The sequence below is a fragment of the Pleurodeles waltl genome, chromosome 5 (genome assembly GCF_031143425.1).
Source record: "Pleurodeles waltl isolate 20211129_DDA chromosome 5, aPleWal1.hap1.20221129, whole genome shotgun sequence".
NCBI classification, from domain to species: Eukaryota; Metazoa; Chordata; class Amphibia; order Caudata; family Salamandridae; genus Pleurodeles; species Pleurodeles waltl.
This window is the reverse complement of record NC_090444.1, coordinates 1,076,733,001-1,076,748,290: the sequence shown is the minus strand read 5'-3', so window position 1 is coordinate 1,076,748,290 and position 15,290 is coordinate 1,076,733,001.

Sequence of the window (15,290 nt, the reverse complement as noted above, 5' to 3'; positions counted from 1 at the left end):
ACGTAGGTATTTTATGCTACATTACTTCCATTCATCTGACATCCTCCTTTGATAGTTTACAAGAAGGGAAGCTCTGCTACTGCAACAGGAGAAAACAGCAGGAAACCCAGACCTACCCTCTTGCCCTGTCACTCAGGAGGGAAGGAGAACTGCTTGTGCAGGTATAGCAAGTAAACACCGACTTGAGAAAACCTGTCTCGGTGAAATTTTCACTTTACATCTGAATATTTGAATTTTTCTGTTTGAATGGCATCCATCATGTTAAGGAATCCACTAGGTTGAATCCCTTCATACAGAAAAATGTTTTTCCTGTTGCCTTCTGGTATGGACTTTTTAAATTTGTTTCTACTATCTACCCTGCTGCTCTTCTGTTTGCTTTTTTTAATTGCATAAGGGAGGAACATTCTTCGTGCCTCTCCTTGCTCTGTAGGCCTCTTCGTTTCTGTCCACTCCCTTATTTATCTTTTCATAAGACTATAGGAAGACACAAGTATCCCCTTTTCATCTGGGACACTTTTGCATACCCCTTTATACTCTACACTCACTTTCTCCCCATGCTTTTGTTTTGCTCTTTTCAACCTTTATTTAACCTCTCCTTAGCCCCCACTTCCTCCTTTACGTTATGTTCTCTGTTGTTCTTTGACATTTCTGTTTCTTTTCCCTTTTTGGGTTGTCACAGAAATAGAAAAACGTTTCTACTGTTTTTCTTTTTTAAAAGAAAATCACACATTGTCCAAAACCCACTGTATTGTTTGTCTTAAAACATATTACTTCATGCAATTTCTGCACATTTATGAATTTTAAGAAGCTTTGAATATTTTTTTACACTGAACCCTTAGATTCTATACCAGGTCCAGTATATCTTCTTTGCCACAAATTGATACGTTTTGATCAAATGTTGTTGTCAGACTATATTCTTCTGTTTGATAGTTCACCTAGATATGGTTCGAAATTCACAGGGCTTCGGCCTCCTGACTACCACCCCAGTGATAATTTATGAGTGTAAGATAGTAGATCGTGTTAGGGTGACCCGCAGGATGAAAGTTGCAGAGAGCGATACGAAGGACAGAGGTCATATCATTCCAGGCTGTATACCCGGGAACTGTCACAGTAATAGCTTTTGACGCAGCTGTCTCCAACCTTTTCAATAAAGAGAGGTACATCTGATCGATAAAATTCACCCAGAGCTACTAACAAATATTAGTGTTGCAATACTTACAACATCAGACAGGACTCAATTAGAGGCAACCACATTCTTGATTGCAAACATCAATGTCACAAAAAGTGTGAAAGTTTGAAATGCATCTGCATGAATAATGAAAGAACATCAGCAATAGCAAGTGTCCTATGGCACCAGGTAAAATACATCAGCAATAATACTCCCAAACAAAGTAGCAATTAGCAAGTAGCAATTAATGTCCAGCTATGAGCTCCTTGGAAAAGCAATCATTTGGTCTCAAAATGTTCACAGATCAGTTTCTGAAAACACACCTATTTTGCTACCAAAGACACGCTTTTTATTTTTGGTAAACACCCCCCCTCATCCTCCCACTCCCATGAAAAGCTTGTGTTTTAAAGTAAACAAATTTTAATATGAAATGAAAGTATCAATTTTTTAGTAAATACTTGTTTGGGACCATGACAACAATTTACCAATTTCTCAAATACTCACATGAAAGACATAGATACAGATTATTCCTTACATCTGTATATATTGTCACTGTGTGCCTGGGGTTGGTCAATATAATGCAAACGAAACCCACATTGCTAATTATGCCAGGGTTACCAGGAGTGGATATTATAATAGCAAAAGTGCCATATCATAATAGAAAAAATGCCCATTTCATAGGAAATCATTATGTCATGGTCAGCTGCTATTATACAGCTTATCATTTTACCTAACAAGGACACAATTAGGCTAGGGATGCCCAAAATACATCACAAGGGATGACCATTATAGTAAAAGATCACAAAGAAAGGGGTGGGCACAAGTTTACGAACAAGTGTCACAGTTGTACCAGAGGCGACTCACCCCTTATGGCAGGGGAGTCAGCAGCTGTCATTTGTAGGCCTAGATGCCACATATTACCACAAGAAGGGCTCCACAGTCAGACACATTCACTCACAGACACATGGGCAGATAAATATGCAGAAACACTGTTAGAAATATGGTTTCTGCTTAACAGAGGTATGCATCCTAATAATGCAGGAACCACAATCCTAATCAGGGTAACCTGTGGTCACTGTCTGGTAGCTTGGTACAGAGCAGTAAAGCTTAATTTAAGAGGCAATGCATACTATTTGCACAAGGCTGCAAACAGTAAAACAGTGAAACACCACAGAAAAAGGTACTACACCTGGTTAGAAAAACAGAACTTAATTTAATAAATGAAACAAGACCAAAACGACAAAAATCCAATCAGTAGAAATTGAGTTATGATTTTTTTAATGAATAAACTGTAGAAAAGCACTTATAAACAAAAAGCGCCTGTTGGGGCTATTTGGTCGCGCCAGACAAAGTCAAAAGTTCAGGCGGATCACGATGGCGCGCGGGCCAGCTATAGACTATTAGGTTCAACAGGTCAGTTGGGCCCTTTGAACCTAAGTACCTTAATCTTAGTCTGGGAGCTTTGCGTTGGTACCAAACCACGCCATCAAGGAGATGTGTCGATTTTCACAGCGCAGTCGAGGAGATACGCCAAAGTTCCCCATGCATCAGTGATGATGCGTCGGATCCGAGATACAATGGAGTTTGGGTGCGGGTGTTGGCTGCATTGACATTAAGGTGATACGCTGGTTCTGATGAGAGCAGTGGCTGTGATGTGGAATTCGACATCATCATTTAGGCTGTCGTTGACAGAGATGCAGAGACCTTGCTCTGAGGGAAACACTGCAGTGCTGGTTCCAAATACAATGCGCTGGTTTTATCCACACAACGGCAAAAATGCACCGCTCTGTTCACGCAATGGCAGAGATGTGGTTATTCTGCTCAAGCAGCACCTAAGGAGCTACGCCGTAGGGCCCCGGACTGGGGTGGCACCACTTGGCAGGTCAAGCTCCTGGCTTGCATAGTCCAATTGCAGTGTTGGGTTGATTGAAATCTTTTGTGTCCCTAAAACTTAAGATCAAGAGAACAGCTTGCCCTTGAAGTCACTCTGGGTTCTTGGATGGAGAGTTGTGGGTCCGCAGGCACACACGGTTAAGAGCAGGAAAATGCCAGCTTTCTAAAGTGGCATTTTCAAAATTGTAACAACAAATATGACTTTACTATTAAAGGGGAGTTATCATAACAATTCTGTAGATAATAAACATGACAGGTCTACCTCCTTTCAATTAGGAATTAAAACGTATTTAATTGTAACAAGGAACCCCCAATACTATCCTATGAGAGGGGTAGGTCTCACAGTAGTGAAAAACGAATTTGGGAGTTTTTCACTACCAGGACATATAAAACATAAAAGAGCATGTCCTACATTTAAATTATGCAGCACCCTGCCCTGTGGGCTACCTAGCGCCCCCATTGGAGTGCTTTATATGTATTAAAAGGGATGTTTAATGCTTGGCAAGGGGTTTAAGGTGCTGAGTCGAAATTGCAGTGTAAACTGCACACAGGCTCTGCAATGGCAGGTCTGAGTCATATTTCAAGAGACAACTTTAGTGGGTAGCCCAAGCAGTGCTGCAGTCCCACTAGTAGCATTTAATTTACAGGCCCTGGGCACATGTGGTGCGTTTTACTGGGGACTTATAACATGTTTCAGAGAGAGAGCGCACGCACTTTAGCACTGTTTAGCAGTGGTAAAATGCACAGAGTCCTAAGGCCAGCAACAACAAATACAGCAAAATTGGCAGTAAGCAGGCAAATTGTTTGGGGGAAGACCACTCTAAGGCTGACAGGTCTAACACACACACACACACGCACACACACGCACACACACGCACACACACTCTCTCTCTCTCTCTCTCTCTCACTCCCCCTCTCTCTCCCTCTCCCTCCGCCCACATGTAAATATTTCACCAGGTGGCCCTTTCATAGGTATGGCTGCTGCCACTTCGGCCTCTGATCTCAGAGAGTGCTTTCAATCAATTGACCCAGATAACACCAATGATACAAACTCTTTTTACTACCCTGTAATCCGCCTGTGAAAAGTGTCTGGAATGGGTTACAGCATTGCAATAGAGTTACACAATTCTGTGAGTGGCTTAACAAACATACTCATTCAGTTTTGAGGTTGGGCTTGACAGATGTTTGCAGCCAGAATGCACTCATATAGTTCTCAACCTGTCAAGTTTTCAGTATCCTCAATATGGCAGACATGACTGTGAACTTGTCGGTGGTATTCACAACCCATTGTATGTGCTTGCCTACTTCCACTGCAGTGATGGTTACAGCTGTGGGAAGTAAACAGGCAGGACAGAGAGGAGTGGAAAGGAAAAACAAAAACACTGCAGAGGCATTGGGTATGTCATTTTTAGGTATCACTGTCTCTCATTGGAATAGTTCATCAGGTCAGTTTTTTTCAACAAGTCTGTGCCACATGATAAAGAACATTAATGCTAATATACACCCACAAGCCCCTTGATTGGAGTTACCCTTGGTTGTAAAGACATAACCATCCAGATCTTTATACACACGGATGACATATGAAGCAACTCAATATTGAACAGCACTGCTATTCATATTCACTGAAGACTAACTAGGCACTTGGAACAAAGTTCAGTATAACACAATTACTATTGAGGCCACTGCTTGTCTATTAGAATATAATTTATGTTCCTCTGAGGATTTGTTTTTAAATATGGGAATGTTATTTATTGAAACGTAATGGAAGTAAAGGAAGTAAACACTTTTGCTGCCTGGCATTAACCTGTTATAGATTCTACAAACGTAGGACAAGTAATGAGGATGTATGTTGTTTTTATTTATGTTTTATACGATATGACTTATTTGTAAGCTGAATAACATCTTAAAATCTGGCCTGGTCTGGAGCAGTTTCTGAAAATTAACCTCAACTACTCTTTCCTCTTGCGAATTGTGTCTGCCTAATCACCATATTTGAAAGCAGGAGATAGCTAGATCCTCTCCCAGCTTTCCAGAAATAGTAAAATTAAGAGGCTGTTTCAATTGACAAACACTGTGACTTTAAATTTGTTCTACATGTGTGCTACTTTATCCTTGTTCTCAAATATGTTCGCACTGTACAAAGGATCATTATGGTGTTGAGTGGATCTAATATGTTAAAATGTTTCATTCCCGTATATTTTTTGTAGTTTATTCATGTTGTGTTACTCACAATTAGCAACATGATTTATCAGCCTAGGAAAGGAGACACCCTATACTTAGCTGCTAAATATAAAGTGCAACCCTCTATATCAATATCAACGCTGACATGCCTGCCTAATCCAAAAGGATTCGCTTCGCTACAAAACACAACGGGTAGATGAGGATGACTGCGACAGGTTACAAGTTAGATACTTGGAGGCTGATGTATGGAAAGTGGCGTTGCACAGCGTGCAACGCCACTTTCCCTGCACCCCTTAGCGCCCCCCTACGGCCACCATGTGTGCGCTCTATTTAAAATACGGCGCACCATGGCGCAGGGTAGGGGGCAAGAGCGTCATTTCTCATAACGCTATTGATGTACTCTGCAGGAGTAGCGGCAAAATATTGGCACTACTCCTGCAGAGTACATAGGGGCCCATTCTAAAGAATGGAAGCACCCTTTTAACGCCAGCTCTTGAGTAGGCGTTAAAAGTGCCGTAAAAAATGGCACAAGGAAATCTTGTAGATTTCCTTGTGCCATTTTTCTGGCTGTCCTAACAGGGGAATGCCCCCTTTGAATAGATTATGCCTGGTGCAGGCATAATTTAGCACAAAAGGTTACAGAGTGGCGCAATGCATACACTGCGCCACTCTGTAAGTATGGTGAGGGCATTTTGGCCTCATTGAGCCACATTAACGTAACAAAAATAATGGCTTAATGTGGCACAAGGTGGCGCTAGTAGACTATAAATATGCCCCTTAGTTTACATTAAGTATCACCCAGTGTGTATAGTAACACGTCATCTGGATTTAGCACATGCTGATTAAGCTGCTAGGACGACTTTTGATCAATATGGAATTGCAGAAGTCTAGAGGTCACTATTGAACTGATAGATATGCTGAAAGAGTTTTTCCTGAAGCTAAGGGAGGGGGTTGATAAACTCCACTCCGCCGGCAGAGTTTGTGGAGTTTTGGCGACTCTACATTAGGCATGTAACGCAGAGTTCCGGCCAAACTCTGGCAACCACCACGTGGTGAGTTTTTTCTTGCGTGCAGCTCACCAACGGTAAGTTGGCGAACAAGATTGGCATCCTTTAGCATGATTTTTGGGCTCTAGGAGGACACCCGGCGAGCTTTTCCCAATGCGTGTTGTCGCGGGTGGTCACAACCCTTCACATTGGGAAAGCTGCTGCTCGCAGTAGAAAATCTACCCGAGCAGTAGTAAAACCAACTCAAGCAGCAGCGCCCTCTGGTGCACCACGTTTTGCAGTTTGCACTGATTTCTCAGGTCAGAACAGGCTCCTGGTGCTAAAAACTAGCTTGGCATACCAATTTCTACCCACTTGCAGAACACCACAGAATCTCATAGAGTATTTATGTAACTCTTCATTCCGCAGAGTGAAACTCCTTGAATTCCACCCACCCCTACTTAAAGCTTCACGTGACCTCATCACGGTTGTAGCCAGCAGGACCTGAGTGGAGTGGTTTGAGGGGTGGAGCTGCATATATGGTGGTGGAGGTCTTAGAGTACAACGAGCCAGGCACATTCAGCCTTGGCAGGAAGAGTTGAGAACAAACATAGTGATAAATAGTTTTAGAGGCTATTTTACAGAGTGAATCCTGCGTGCCCCCTAGGATTATTTTGAACATTTTGGAGCATTTTCAACTACAATAGACCAATACTTTGGTCTGAACATAGCAGCTTTTAAAGGATAGTTTGCCTGATGCTGTGGACACTATTAGCAAAATGTTACCCCTAGTTCCTCTCAGAGATTCTGTCCACGGCAAGAGCCGGGTTCAGTGGAGATACTGTCAGGAACATTTCACAAATGTTATCAGCAGCCAGCTAATAGAAGGAAGGTTGGATCGATCCTCCTCTAAATATGTTGCATGACTTCACAGTGGCATCTGGCTGCCTATAATTTATTACAAATTTCTTTTAATCAAAATTTTAACATAATCTTATTTAATGTTTACGCCCGTTCTGTTGCACGTGGTACAGAATCACACATTTTAACTTTACTCTTTGACTTTTTAGACACGCTACAAACTAATTCCTACTTAATTATTGCAGGGGATGTAAATTGCACTTTCGAACCCTCAGCGTTTCTTAGTGATTTAACTGCGGATGAGGACGAATTATGGGGTATTGCACAATTGGATGGTGATAGTTATCCTCCACGCTCTTGTGTAGCAACTCAGCTTGCTACACTATGCTTAAAGTTTGGCCTAAGGGCCTGTAATGGTCGAACTCCTTCTGATTTAAACTTGGCACCGACATTCCTACGAGGTTCTGTGGCCAGCGTAATTGATTATTTTCTGGTGGATGTGCGTCTCTGGCCATTGCTGCTAGATATGAGGGTAGATTCAAGATGCGAGAGTGATCACTTTCCATTGTTGCTCACCCTTGCTGGGAATATCTTTGGTAGAACCTTGAATATGCAAACATCAATGGCCCCTCCCCCTATTTTAAACAATGCTTATACAAAGGTGAAGTGGCCAAAAGTCATGTCAAACCCCTATTTGCTATGTAAGATCTACCAAGTGTTCTTAGATAATCTGTCAGCCTATGAAGACTTCGAACCAGAAGCCATTCCACTTCTTGATATTCACGAAGATATGATGGTTAAACTTCAAAGTGTCTTTTATAAAAAGGTAGCCACGGCAAACCGGCAATATGGGGGTTCACCTAACAGCAGTTGGTTTAATGATGCATGCATGAGGGCTAAGACTGAGTTAAGGAAGGCTATACTGGCCGGGTATACGGGGGCAATCAAACAAGCAAGATTCACGTATAAAAAGATAATCCTACAATCAAAGAAAGCTTGGGAAGATGCTATTTGGCAGGACTTGCTAGATGCTACTAAAACAAACAACAATATGCTTTTTTGGGAACTGCTGACTAAGCACGAGAGAGGGGGTAGGTTTATACAAAGGAACCATATTCAACCTGGTACCTGGGTGGATCATTTCTCTCTCTTGTACGAAGGAACTGCCTCCACTGGGACTGTCGATTGTGAGAAAGTGGGACTATACCCCCCAATTTCACCCAATGCTAACCTTGCCACTTCTCCGTCCAGTGGGAATCTATTTAACTCTGAAAGCTATATTTGCTTTTCTCTAGAAGAAACTGCAGACGCCATTAAATCTCTAAAGACAGGTAAAGCCCCAGGCCCTGATAAAATTCCAGGTGACCTTTATAAATCAGAGTTACCCATCTGGACCTGGTATATTAATATGCTGTCAAACAAAATCGCAAAAGGAGGACAGATCCCTGAGACGTGGAAGGGTGCAGAAATTATTCCAATATATAAAAAGGGCAACGTAAATCTTCCAATTAACTACAGACCGGTCAGTTTAATTGACAACCTACAAAAAATTTTTGCAAAACAATTGTTAGTTAGACTGACGAGTTGGGTGACGGAGCAGCAGATCCTATCACCACTTCAGGCAGGGTTCCGCTCTAGAGTTAGCACGGTTGACCAGGTATTTAGGTTGACCGTGCTACACTGGAAATATGTAGTCTTGGCAAAGCAAACACTATATGTCACTTTTGTAGACCTGCGCTCTGCCTTTGACCTGGTCCCTAGAGACAAGCTTTGGGGAGTGCTACACAAAAGAGGGGCACCATCTGATATCATTCATTTATTAACACGTATGCATGAAGGCACATACGCTCAAGTAAGATGGGGTAACCAAGGCGAACTGACTAACAAGTTTCCCATTAAAAGAGGTGTTCGTCAGGGATGTGTCCTAGCGCCACTTTTGTTTTCTTTATTCATTAACGAGGTGGTCCAAGAACTCATGACATGCCAGAATGATGCTCCCAGCTTAGGCAATCAGAAAATCCCAATTCTTCTTTTTGCGGATGACTCTCTATTGATCTCAAAGACCCCTATGGGGCTGCAAATTATTGTGGATAGATTTAAATCATTCTGCTGGAATTTTGGTTTAGAGCTGAACTCGAAGAAAACAAAATTGGTGGTGCTTCGCTCTGGCTCTCGTAAGAAGTGTACGATCAGGTTAGATGGAGCTATTTTGGACCAGGTTAGCTCTATCGACTACTTGGGTGTGAGGCTTACAGACTCACTCCTCTGGGACGAACAAGTCGGTAAGAGTGGCGGGCTTTTGCAACATCGGGCAGCATCCATATTACGCCTTTACAGGAATACGATCGCTAAAGTTGTGTCTCCAGCAGTAAAGATCTATGTGGCCAAGGCACAGGGTGCTGCTGTTTATGGTGCAGAGATTTGGGGCATGACAGATAGCAGTAGGATAACTAAAATTGAGAATAGCTTTGCTCGGGCTCTATGTGCTTGTCCCACTAGCACCCCATTAACCCCCCTTTTTTTAGATCTAGGGCTTAAACGTATAGCCGATTTGATTATCTTACGGCCCCTACTATATTGGGTGAGGCTTTGGGTAGTTCCTGAACTGGCTATATATAAGTCTTCCCTATTAGAATTGTTAAAAACCTCTAACTCCATGTCCATACCATGGATCAAACACGTATCTAGTTGGTTTTGCATGCTAGGACTGAGGAACTTCTGGGAGAATCCCCAGCAACTTGTGAAGCCCCATGTAAAAGTATTGAAGAGAGCTTACTGGTCCCACATATGTAATAATTACATTTCTCAGAAATCGAATGGTCATTTAACTAACTCGTTTATTGATTTTAAATGGTACCCTGAGTTTGAACCATACTTAGATACAATACCTGATTTGTTAGGCAAAAGTTTGTATGCCAGATTTCGATTTGGAACATTACCCCTGAAGGCCTTAACGAGCAGATGGGGACCTAAGTCAAGCTCTGATACCTGTCCTGTATGTGGCATTCCTTCCAAAACAGTAGAACATTTTATGTTTTTTTGTCCCGCCTATTCAATCCCAAGGTTTAAATGGATATATAAAATCTGTAGGGAATTGAATTTAAGGAAATGTTTTTTAGCTTTGCGGATCTTAAAAAGCCACAATTCAAATGTGACAATTTACGCAGTAAGTAAGTTTTTAGCAACAGCATGGCGCATACGCACTTTTTATTTACAATGAGTTGAAATTGTTTTAAGACGGGCAAACATGGATCATTCTTTTTTTTAATTTTTCTATGACATTATGGTTTATATTATTATATTATATTGTATTGTATTGTATTGCTTTGATGGTCTGTTGGCCGAATAAAGCTTATGTGAAACAATTGATACATAAAAGTGTTATTAGACAATACACAAGCATTAGCAAAGTCAACAGGTCTAGCCTTGGGAAGGTAATGTGATGGTTAAATTTTTTAAGCATTGTTGTAGCAAGCATGTCACAAAAAATAAAACAAGCATTTTCAATGCAATAGGTCTTGCATTTGCTTGAGTTAGAGCTATTGGCATTGTAAATTCATAAATTGACTTTTCTTGCCACATAAATAGGTCAACCGTGCCTCATAATTTTGTCTTTTCCTGACAAATAATTCCAGTGGCCATGCATATAACTAAAGCCCTTCCATTTACCTTCTTCCTCTATCTGCAGCCAAAATGAAAATGTTGCCATTTAGCATCCTCATTTAAATCTGCCAGGCCAATTCCAATATAATACCACTTTCACCACCCCACCATCAGAGATGCTGGCTGGCTAACACCATTCTCCCAAAAAGACACAAGACAGCCACAGAGGAGAAATAAACTGGAAGGGTCACCCGAACATATCAAGAGTGTTCAAACAGTTACAGTGAAATAAGGCTGTTAAATTGGCCTAAATTATGGTCATAATTGTAATAAGGAGAGATTATTACAACATATCCAATTATCATATAAACCTTTATCAGAAATAAACGTTTGGCATTAGGCTGTAATGCTCAAAACAATCTCTACATGGCACCTTAACAAAAATACCATTTGTAAGAAACATGGTCATGTAACCATACTGTAAGCCCCTAGAGGGCATAACTCTATGAAAAAAACAGGAGAAAGTAATGCAGTGTAACCATATACGTAGCCCTTAGAGGGAGTTTTTAGAGCTAGCTGGCCTACTGCAAAGATATTACAAACAAGGCTTTTAAAACAAAACTTCTCCCAGCTGTGAAACAAAAGTTACAGCCATAAGAAAGCTTAGTTAAGAGCAAAAATGTTTTGTAAAAGTAATGCCCTGCTAAGCATTATGGGGAGAGTTTTTATGTCGCAAATATTATAGTAGGTTGACTGCAATAATCACATGAAAAAAGAATGGGAGAAAGTAATATAGTGCAACTATATATGTATCCCCTAGAGGGCATAGTGCATTACACATTTTCAAGGCTAGCAGGTCTATTGCAATGATATTACAAACAAGGCCCGTAAAACATAACTTCTCCCAGATGTAAAACAAGCTTTCCAGCCATGGAAGACCTTAAAAAATAATGAATGGTGGTAGGGGTTATTATTTTGGAGTCCTACTGACATAGTGTAGGGACCCAGAGATGGTGTAGACAGAAAGAGCACATAGCGGTCAATTGTTCTAGGACCACCACAGGCTGAGTTATGAGCAAAACATTTGTAAGAGTAATGCCCTGCAGAGCATTATGGGGCAAGTTTCTATGCCATGAATATTTTAGTAGGTTAATATGACAGTAATGCTGGAACAGCCCCTAGAGGACACCACAATGAAAATGTCATTTGTTAGAAACATTATCATGTAACTATATAATTTGCCACTAGAGAACATAACCACACAAGAAATGGTAATAAATAATGTAGTGTAACCATATTTTAGCCCCTAGAGAGCAAACTGCATTACACATTTTCAGGAGTAGCAGGTCTATAGCAATGACATGACAAACAAAGCTCTTAAAACACAAGCTATTCTCAGCTGTAAAACAAAAGTTCCAGACATGGGAGGAATTAAAAAGATACTGACTGGTGGGAGGGGTTATTATTTTGGGGTCCCCACTAACCTAGTGCGGGAACCCAGAGATGACACAGACACAAAGAACACGTTGTGGTGAATGTTTTGAAGGTGGTCCATTGTCCAGGACCACCACAAACTGAGTTATGAGCAAAAATGTTTTGTAAAAGTAATGTCCTGCAAAGCATTATGGGATGAGATTCCCGAGTGCAGTGAATATTGTAGTATTGGCTCCCCCGCTGTGCTGGAAGAGCTGCTTTCCTTTTGAGTATTTCTGTTTTACGTAAAGCATTTAACAATTTCAAGTGTTTTAATGGGAGAGCCACAAGAAATCTCTCTGATTAGGTAACTGTGAAAAATGTGATCAGTGTTCCAATACCGCCGATCGAGTTCATGCTGTTGTGCCTGTTTGCGCTGTGAGAGCCACGGCCACCATGCAGCATGAAGGGGAGAGACAAAGGAAAAAAATAGTTTGCCCATGCTAAGTATACCGGCAATCGTGCAATAATCCATGTGACAGTGGCAGTCTGCCAGGGTGACAAAAACAGCCTCAAGGCAGGACAAACGTAGAGCATTTACCAATGACAACAAGTCATTTTTGAAAGGCAAGCCCAGGAACCAATGAATGTGATGAGCATGAGATTCCCGTGTTTAAAAGCCTGCAACAGGTCAAAGATCTTATGTGTTCAATGCAAAAAAGACAAAAGTAAACATGCTGCCTCTGAAATGTGGTGGCCAAATGCTTTCAATAATAATTATTGAATTTGAAAAGTAAATGAACTTTCCCTTATAGTTTTAATGGAAATGTACTGGTGCTTCATAGCATAAAGATGTACCTGTATCTGATATAGAACCATATTTTTGGTTTCAAAGTTCATTAAAGGAAAATATGATTATTATTGGTCAAAAGAAAAACATACCAATCCATTTGAATTACTGTAGCCTGAAAATATAGTTTAAACACACAAAAATGAACAAAAATGTTTTAAAATGATGAAGAATATAGAGAAAAACCTAATTGGCAATATGGCGTATTAATCGACTAGCCCTATCACATAGATGCGCTATTTTTTAGTTGATCTGAGATCAGGAGAATGCTGCCACTCACAGTGCATTAGAGTTAGTGGCTGAAGTTGACTGACCTATTGTCCTGTGCTGTAGTGAAGCAAAATGTAAATGACAGCTGAACTAAGCAATGGATGAGGAGGGCTGAAACAGGCCCTATAGGGATGGATAGGCATATGTATTTTCTATTTATGATTTCCTTTATCACATAAGATTGGTGACTCTCATACGTTTGTCTCTAGGTGGACCTAAGGGGGCACTGGCAAAGCCAAATCCATTGGCAAAGCCAATAGCTCTTGCTTAGGTGAGAGCTATTGTTGTTCCAATGTGTTTTAAACATGTTGTACACCAGCATGGCTGCAGTTCAGCATGGCTAAAGGTTAGTGCCGTAGGAGAGAGTGCTTTAGAGTGGAGTGTCATAGAGTGGAGTAGAATGATGTGGAGTGAAGTGGAATGTCGTGGAGAGTAGTGGTATACTGTCTAGTAGAGTGGAGTGGACTAGTGTGTCGTAGAGTGTTGTGGTGCAGAACAGATTAGAGTGTTATGGTGGAGTTTTGTTGAGTGCAATTGAGTAGAGTGTCATAGAGTGGTGTGGGATAGAGTTGACAGTGATATAAAGTGGAGTAGCATGGATTAGAACATTGTAGACTGGAATGGAGTAGGGTGTCATAAAGTGGAGTGGCATAGAGTGAAGTAGAGTAGAGTGTTGTAGAGTGAAGTGGCATACATTGTCATAAAGTGAAGTATCGTACAGTGTCAGAGTGCAGTAAAGTGGATGGGCATAAAGTGGAATAGAGTGGAGTTGTGCAGAGTGGAGTGGTTAGAGTGATGTGGAGTGTCGAAGGGTGGAGTGGCAATTACTGGAGCAGAGAATCGTAGAATTGAGTGATGTGGAGTGGCTTGGGGAAGTAGCAAGTAGTGGTGTAGTGTTGTGGATTGGGTAACATAGAGTGACACAGAGTGTTGTACAGTGGAGTGTCATGGAGTGGAGTGTCGCAGAGTGGAGTGGCATAGAGTACACTGGAGTGTCATGGAGTGTCATAGAGTGGAGGAGAGTGGAGTGGCATACAGTAGAGTGGCAAAGAAAAAAGTAAAGTGGTGTGGAATGGCATACAGTGGAGTGGCACAGAGTGGAGTAGAGTGTCATAGAGTAGAGAAGTGTAGAGTGGAGTAAAATGGAGTAGTGGTGTAGAGGGGAGTGATGTAGAGAGAAGTAGTGTAGAGTGGAGTAGACTGTCAAAAGGTGGAGTTGAGTGTTGTAAGGTGGAGTGGTGTAGAGCGGAGTTCAGCAGAGTGTTGTACAGTGGAGTAGAGCAATGTATTGTTGAGTGGAGAGGTGTAGAGTGGAGTAAAGTGTCTTAGAGTGGTGTAGAGTGGAGTGTCATAGAGTGAAGTAGCGTGGAGTGATGCAGAGTGGCATAGATTGGAGTGGCATAGAGTGGAGCAGATTGTTGTAGAGTGGAGTGCGGTAGAGTGTTGCAGATTGGAGTGGAATAGAATGGAGGTGCACAAAGTGGAGTAGAATGGAGTAGACTTGAGTGGAATATACTGTTGAAGAGTGGAGGAGTGGGATAGAGAGGAGTGATGTAGAGAGGCGTAGAGTGGAGTGGCATAGAGCTGAATAGATTAAGTAGTGCAGAGAGGAAGGTACTATAGTGGAGGGTTATAGAGTGGTGTAGAGTGGAGTAGAGTGTTGCAGAGTGGAGTAGTGTAGAGTAGAGTGGCATAGAGTGGAGTAGAGTGGTGTAAGGCAGAATGGAATAGAGTGGAGTAGAGTGAAGTGAAGTGGCTTGGAGTGGCATAGGGTAGAGTGCAGTGACGTACAGTGGTGTAGAGTACAGCATCAGACTGGAGTATGCAAGATGTGCTAGAGCACTGACATTACAGACAACACATTTTCAATTGAAGTTACCATTATATTTGCACAGACATGCAGTTTTACTGATACAACTATACAGTGCACAAACTAACGTGTGTGGAAATTGTCATTACCTACAGCCAGATGTACTTATCTTTTACCCAATACAGTGCAGAAAGGCAACGTACTGCACTGTGTTAAATGGGGTGAGGAGAAATATGTAAATATGTCACGCTTCTG